Source organism: Mobula birostris, chromosome 8, assembly GCF_030028105.1.
Source record: "Mobula birostris isolate sMobBir1 chromosome 8, sMobBir1.hap1, whole genome shotgun sequence".
NCBI classification, from domain to species: domain Eukaryota; kingdom Metazoa; phylum Chordata; class Chondrichthyes; order Myliobatiformes; family Myliobatidae; genus Mobula; species Mobula birostris.
The window spans coordinates 89,467,619-89,476,259 of NC_092377.1; positions in this window are offsets into that span (position 1 = coordinate 89,467,619).

Consider the following 8,641-nt stretch of genomic DNA (forward strand, 5'->3'; position numbering starts at 1 on the left):
GTGTACTACATGGATGATTCCCAAGAAAAAAATGATGGATCATTGGATAGATGACAATGATGAGGTTGTCATCTAACATAGATGAGGTTGGCATTGATAATTCACAAACATATAGGCTCCTCATTCTAACCTACATCTAAACATAGAAGTAGTTCGGAAGGATGGTGATAAAGGAAAGTAGAGGAGGGACAAACAGTTCATTACCTGCGGTTCATATATATAGTAACATTACCAAAACAGCAAATGGCCCTTTGGTCCACAGTGCAGTTAATCATCTGACTAAATTAACCTCTTCTACCTTCACAATGTCCATATCCTTCCATTCCCTGGACACTGTGTCTATCCAAGATCCCTTTCACATCCACTCTACCTAAGCCTTTCAATATTCAAAAGGTTTCAATGAGATCCTCCCTCATTCTTCTAAACTTCAGTGAGCAAAGGCACAGAGTCATCAAATGTTCCTCACACTTTAAGCCTTTCATCGCCAGAATCTCCTCCTCAGGACCTTCTCCAATACTAACACATCTTAACTTAGAAGACAGGCCTAAATTTGTTCACTATACTCCAAGTGCAGCCTGACCAATGCCTCATAAAGCCTCAGCTTTACATCATTGCTTTTACATTCTAGTCCTCTTGAAATGAATGCTAACGTTGCATTTGCGTTCCTCTTCACCAACTCAACATGCAAGTTAATCTTTCAGGAACCCTGCAAGAGGACTCCCCTGTCCCTTTGCACTTCTGATTTTGGAATTTTTTTCCCTGTTTAGTAAATAGTCTTTCCCTTTATTCCTTTTACCAAACTGCAAGACCATATACTTCCCAAAACTACATTATTCCATCTGCCATTTATTTGCCCAATCTCCTAATCTGTCTAAGTCCTTCTGCAGACTCCTTGGTTCATCAACACTACCTGTCCCTCCACTTATCTTCGCATTGTCCTTAAAATTGGCCACAAAACCATCAATTCTATCATCCAAATCATTGACATATAATGTGGAAAAAAGTGATCCCAATATTAGGAAATATGCTGGAGTTATGTGAATATAGCAGATATTAATTCAAGCAAGAACCAGTCTTTTCATCTTTCCGGATGATGTGTCCTAGGAATCTGAGTTGTCTTTCTCTTATTGTTGGCATGAGTGATCGAACTGCTTGGGCTCTCCTGAGAACTTCTTCATTTGTCTACTACTGTCATTTAATATTCTGAATACATTAAATTCCATAGTCACTCCTCCTAAATTTGTAGTTAATGATAAATACATCAATTCATCTCTTTTAAAGCTACCTTCTTATTGTGAGTAGTAAATTTTTTGAAGATGACTAACTATTAACAGTAATCTATTGGATTGTTAACATTTTGGTGTCTGTTCGGATGACACGATCACGAAACACTCTTGTTCGGAGACATCCAAAAGCTGTTCCAGCGTATTTAAGATGATGTTGGATCTCGTCATTAAGGTCGACACTGGAGGAGAGGTGACTTCCGAGATACGGAAAGTGGTCCACGTTTTCCAGGGTTGTTTCGCCAAGTTGAATTGATGGTTTTATCCAATTTGTCTCAGTTGGTGACGGTTGATAGATGATCTGAGTCTTCTTGAAATTGATGGCAAGTCCAAGTAAGTGCTAAATGAAGCAAAAACAACAAGCATTGAAGCCTACGTCATCAAGAACCAACTAAGATGGAGCAGTCATGTTGTTCGGATGAACGACGAACGTCTGCCGAAACAAATCTTCTACTCCCAGCGTAAAGAAGGCAAATGTAAAAGAGGCAGACAACAGAAGAGATTCAAAGACGTCTTAAAAGCCAACAGGAAGAAATGTAACATCGACATCAACAATTGGGAAACCAATGCCAAGGACAGGAAACTCTGGCAAGCCATCACCCGAGAAGAAACAGCAATTTTCGAAGCCAACAGATGTGCAGAATTAGAAGAAAAGAGAAGAAAATGGAAAAAGAGGCAGCAATAACCAAAGCCCGATCTGCAATCTGGAACTATCTGTCCTGAATGCGGAAGAACTTTCAAAGCCAAGATTGGACACATAAGTGACTTGAGAGCCCATAAGTAGATCAACAGAACGAAGACCATCATCCTCGACCTCGAGGGATAGCCATGACGATTGGATTGTTAGACTCCTTTGAACTATCATAAGATCATAAAACATGGGATCAGAATTAAACCGTTCAGCCAAATGAATCTGTTGCACAATTCAATCCTGGCTGTTTTATTACCCTTCTCAACCCTATCCTTCTGCCATCTCCCCATAACCTTTTAAGCCCTTACTAGTCAAGAAACTATCAGCATCCACTTTAAATATATCCAATGACTTGGCCTTCATATCGACGGTGGCAATGAATTCCACAGATTCACCACCTTCTGGCTAAAGAAATTCCTCCTCATCTCTGTTCTCAAGCTGTGCCCTCTAGTTCTAGACTCACCCACTATAGGAAATATTCTCCACATCCACTATATCATGGCAGACAATCCATGAATATTACAATAATAATTCTGAGTATACGATCATAGTCAGTTTACGGAATTTTATTATTAATAATTCTATGAACTTTACAATGTTGGGCCTCTTCTATAGTCAGTCCTCAAAACATGCAGTTTAATCCTTTCATAATACAATGATAATTACTGTCAGAATACTGCTGCAGATAATGTTCTGAATCCTCTTACAGTCAGTTCTCTGAAGACTATTTAGCAATATGAAGGATTCCGGTTAATTGGGCCATTGGTTAATCCTGACAGCCACTTATTTGGTACAATTCTTAAAGAACAAAAACTAATTGAGAAAATAGCCGGGATTCCCTTTGTTCATTTGGGACACTATGCTGCTTAATTAGAACAGGAGACTGTTGCCGAACAGTTTCTAACTAGCATCAGTCACATGCACTTCGTGTGGCTGTTAGACCTAGACTGTACTTAGTGCAGACAGTTTTTAAATGGTATCATTTGCGTGTGTTTATGTTCAAACTCAGCAGTTTTTGTCACTGATACTTGGCAATAAATAAGCAGTAAGGCAATTCAGAACCGTTTTGCTAACTGGTTTCAAGCGTTCTGGTTTGGAGAGGCTGGAAACAGCTGGGAGAGAACACAAAATTATTTCACTACTTCAGCAAGTTAGGAACTGTAGAGAATTTGAAGGCTTCAACGATTATCTGGAATGTTACAGTAAAAATGAAGATTTGGAGGATACAATTGTTGAAAGCATCCTATGAAGGCTGTCCATTATCTGCGCTAGCTGTCTGTGCTAATTTTGTTAATTTACAATCAATTAAAAGAATATGGCAGTGTAATCTGGATGAACTCTGCCGTAAATAACTATCATAAACTAATATACAGTTTATAGTACTGTATTGGCAGTGTTCTAATTTATTCTGTATTTCATTTAAACGCATAATTTGTTACTCACTGAAATGGTAGTTTGTCTTTTATTATAGCTTTTTGATCATTTTCATGAAATTTTGGCTAACTAGAGCAGCTGCTTAATTGGGCCAAAATGTACTGGTGCCAATGTGTCCCAGTTATCAGAACCCACTGTATTCCATTAAAAGTCTCTATAAAATTATGTTGTAAGACATCACCATGGTCAGTCATTGAAGTCTGTCCTCTTGCATAGTTGTAGTCATTCTAATACTGCAATTCTCAATTCTCCTAGGCAACTAAAGACAACACATACTATGAATATCATTGCAGCAAATTATCTGTATAATCTTTTAGATAATAATACAAAATATACCATTCTCTGAATACTACTATGGCCAGCCAGTTCTTTGAATATGGCATTAAACATTTATCAAAAGGTGACTGTGTATATGTTGCTGATGAATATTATAATCAGTTGTCTAAATATTGTCATAGGAAAATCATCTGAGTATTCGTGTTGTCATTCTTTCAAGTACAACAGGTTTCCCCTGCTATCGGAAGATAGAGCGTTCCTATGAAATGGTTCGTAGGCCGGAATGTCGTAAAGTGAAGAAGCAATTACTATTTACTAATATGGGAAAAATTTTGAGCGTTCCCAGACCCAAAAGATAACCTACAAAATCATGCCAAATAACACATAAAACCTAAAATAACAGTAACATATAGTAAAAGCAGGAATGATATGATAAATACACCGCCTATATAAAGTAGAAATACTTTTCTGCAGCACTGTCTAGCGCAGCAAAAATCTCACGGAAGCACTCTCGGCAGAAACACGGTGCGAGCGCTCTTGGCAGAAACACGCTCTCCAGTAACCTTTAAGCTATGAAGCTGCCAAAACATACCAAATAACACATAAAAATACACAGCCTATATAAAGTAGAAATAATGTATGTACAGTGTAGTTTCACCTACAGGAATTGGGAAGACTCCAATAAATTGCAGTTTCGTCACAGTTAAACACTTGCTTATATGAATAACCACCTTCTGTAATTATTTTCTTCAGTTCTGCTGGGAACTTTTCGGCAGCTTCAGTATCAGCCAAAGCACTCTCTCCGGTAAATGTTAAACTATGACGCTGCCCTCATCTCAGAAACCAATCAAACCACCCATGACTATCTTTAAATTCCACTTCCGCAACACTCTCATCACCATCTTCCAGTGCTTTCTGTTTCAGCTTATTAAGAAGACTGACTGATTTCTCCTTAAGTATAAGAAAACTTAACGGATCACCATGCTTTGTACACCCATCAATCCACTCAAGCAATAGTATTGACTTTCCATTTTATCCATTACTGGATGCCGACTGAGAGACCACTTTGCTACGAGCAGAACCAACAGTAACATCGGCAGCTTTCAAAATTCTCTCTCTCTGCGTATAAATAGTGTGAATGGTGGATGCAGGCAAGTTCAACAAGCGGACAATATCCTTACTTCATTCACCACGATCAAAACGCTTAATTATGTCTAGTTTTACGCTAAGTGTAACACCCTTATGAGCTCTTTTAGGCTTTTCCGATACCTTAGAACTCATCTTGCTAATGGATGCACCAAATAAATGGAGATAAAGCACGTGTTTAAGCAATGCCGGCTAGAATGCAGTTCCGGGGGAGGAGCTTGGCTGCTCGGGCGCGCACTGCCTTTTTTCCTAACAGTGAAAACACCTTCTGTCAGCAAAAACGGGTAACTAATGTCGGTCTTTCGTAACAGCGAGGTGTCCTAAAGCGAATGTTCGGAAAACGGGGGCCACCTGCATTTGTAAATGGGTAAGCCCTTAAATAATCTTGTAGATATTTCTCTAAAAGCTGCAATGAGTACATCATGAATATTACAACAGTTAATCCTTTGAATGTTATTATGGATCATCAACAATAAGTGACAATAGTCAATTTCCTAAATACAATTGTAGTTCGTTCTCTGAAATCCTCTCACTCTTACTAAATTTTAATCTACAGATGTTTCTTTGTTAATTCTGTGACTTGATCAATGGTCAACTCCCTGAAAAGTTTTACTTAATCTCCCAAAAACTGGTGTACTCAGTAGGCTAAATATAACAATAAATACAGGTCAGAATAACACTACAGGCAAATATTTGAATACAGTGGATTATGGTTACTTGGGACACACAGGGACCAGTACATTTTGGCTCAATTATATGGCTGCCCTAATTAGCCAAAATTTTCCAAGAGGTAGTTAAAAAAGTATTTAAAAAAAGACAAATTTGACAAATGTGATGGAGGGAGGAGAAGATGGCGGCATGACACAGCGTGCACAGCCATTCCGAATTGATATCATATCTGTGAAGTAGGATGCCGTGCACAATCCTGACTTGATAGAGACAGACGTGAAGAAGCACGGAGGAACATCTGGAGTAACTTCTGAAATGCCTGCTTTGCTGCCGCCGCTACTGCGCGATCGAGAATCTCTGGAGGGAAGGCCCCAAATCCTCGGTCTTGCCTGTTGCCTGTTGCTGGGGCCGGGGTCGAAATGTTCGGCAGAGATGGTGCTCGGTGCATCGGTGTTGGGGAGCTGGTCGGAGGCTCGGAATTTTTGGACGGACTCGGAGTCGGACTGTGGTCAGATGCTTCCGGGATGCTGCATCCACAAGTTTGCGGTGCTAGAGGTTTACCGTCTGCGTGAGATGATGGGACTTTCGAGAGACTCTATGACTTTACCATGCCCATGGTCTGTTCTCATCAAATTACGGTATTGCTTTGCAGGGTTGTAACTATATGTTATAATTATGTGGTTTTTGTCAGTTTTTCAGTCTTGGTTTGTCATGTGTCTCTGTGATATCATTCTGGAAAAACATTGTATCATTTCTTAATGCATGCATTACTAAATGACAATAAAAGAGGACTGCATGTCCTCATCTAATTTAAATTACTGTTGAACTAACAAATTATCTACTTAAATGAAATACAGAATGAACTAGAAGTCTATCAATGCTACTACAGTACTATAAAACTGTATTAGTGCCTAATAGTTATCAACAGGATAATTTATCCATTGTACGCAGTTATGTATGGGATGTCCAGCGATGGGTAGTATCTCTGGTGAAGCGTCCATTCTGGGGCAGCTCACTCACCTTTGATTCCCACCGGATACCCAGCTCTCACCCATGGCTCCAAGTTGCTGTCTGTATGTGACAAAAGTACATTGTACATTGCTTCGACAGATGGGTTAAACCAGGGGATGGTAGCTGGTGAGTCTCATACCCCGGTGAAATAGGTTCTGGAATGTAAAGTCAGCTCTGACAGACTAGGCAGGTGAGATTCAGCAGCCAAGAAGGCAGCTTGGCAATGCTTCATGGAGAGCAAAGGGCATCATAAGGCACAGAAGTAGTATTGGTTATCAGCTGCAACCAAGGAAGACCCCAGTCTGTGAAGACTACTTGTACTACTGGACCCGGACTTCCGAGGTCGAGAAAATGGAACTGCCCCAGTGCAACAGCTTTTCCACTTTAAAAACGTTTTCACACAGATTTCACAGTCATCATAGGATACGACAGACAACCAACATGTTGCTCTGTTCTTTAGATTGGTTGTAAATGAACAAAATTAGTGCAGACACCTAGTGCAGATAATGGACTGCCTTCATACAATGTTTTTGAAGATTGCTTCCTCCAAATCTTCATTTTCATTGTAATATTCAGGATGATTGCCAATACTTTCAAATTCTTAACTAGTTTTTAACTTGTTGTATTAGTGAAATTGTTTCAGTTTCACTTCTGGCAATTTCAAGCATCCCCAAGCCAGATTGCTTGAAACTGCAGTGAACAAAACAGTTCTGAATTATCTTACTGCTTAGTTCTCATTATCATTGACAAAAATTACTGACTTTTGAACACACAGGGCAACTGACGCTAATTGGAAACTGTTTGGCAACGGTCTCCTGACTCTATTAAACAGCATAGTGTCCCAAATACACGAAGGGACTGGAGGGCAGAACAAAGTCAAGATGGTGCTAAACGGTGACTCCTTTGCTTGCATCTTCAGAAATAGATCTATTTCTATCTCTGATATCTCTTTTTTTCCTTATCAAGGCTCTTTTGAAGACCCTAACCTGGAGTTGCATTCTGACCTTGGTTCTTTGCAGGAATGGGACCTACTCTCTGGGCCTCACACCGGCTGCTTTTTGATACCCCAAGGACACAGCCTGGAAGACTAGCGTGCCTTCAGGGTGTCGGATTTTTGTGCCTGTGGAGACGGGCTGCTTCAAGGCTAGTACCCCTGACTGAGGAGTCGTGGGAGAACACAGAACATTGAGGGGAGCAGACTAGATGCTGGCTGTGTGCCCAGAGACCTGAACCTTACCGGGGCTGATTCTCTGGGCACAGAGCTCGGAAAAAGTGACACAACAGACTTTTAATATCACAAATCAGTGAGTTGTTTGTTATTTCTCCCCTCTCACTGTGAAACAGGAACACCTTTTTTTCCCTTATTATGGAGACAGAGACCCTGTGGTATGTCGAATTACTGGGTAAACGAGTAGTCTTTGGGTACTGCAAGTCTGTCTTTATTGATGCTTTGCTGCATGCTGGAGTGCTCGGTGGAGGGTGCTAATGCTTTTTTGCTGGAGGGGGAGGGGGTTGTTCTCGCTGCTGCTTGTGTGTTGGGGGGAGCTGGGAGTGGCTTTGGGGGTTCTAATGTTTAACTGTCATTCATTCTTTGGGGCACTCCTCTATTTTCATGGATGTTTGCAAAGAAAAATAATTTCAGGGTGTATATTGTATACATTTTTCTGATATTAAATGCATGTACTGAACCTATTAAATCCCAGCTATTTTCTTGGTTAGCTTTTGTTCTTTAAGAGTTGTCCCAAATAAGTGGCTGCCTCATTTAACTGATGAACCAATTAAATGGAACCCACTGTACTACTGTAGAGTAGTAAGGAATAAGCTAAAGTCAGTCTTCTGGCTATCACAGAAGTTGATAGTCAATCCTCTGACTGTGACTAATACGTACCTTGAACATCACTGCTAATCTTCTGAATGCCAATTGAGTAAATCCTTTGAATACTGTAATCCACTAATTTTCCAAATACATGTAACCCTCAGGTTCAGTTGGCAGCATACGTCTAGGGAAGACAATATCTGACCCTGCCAAACGTGTGAAATTTGAGGTACAAAACTTCTTGTTTGTGTGGATGTTACAAATCAGTGCCACAAAATAACAGACTGTACACCATACGCAATTAAACGATTTAGC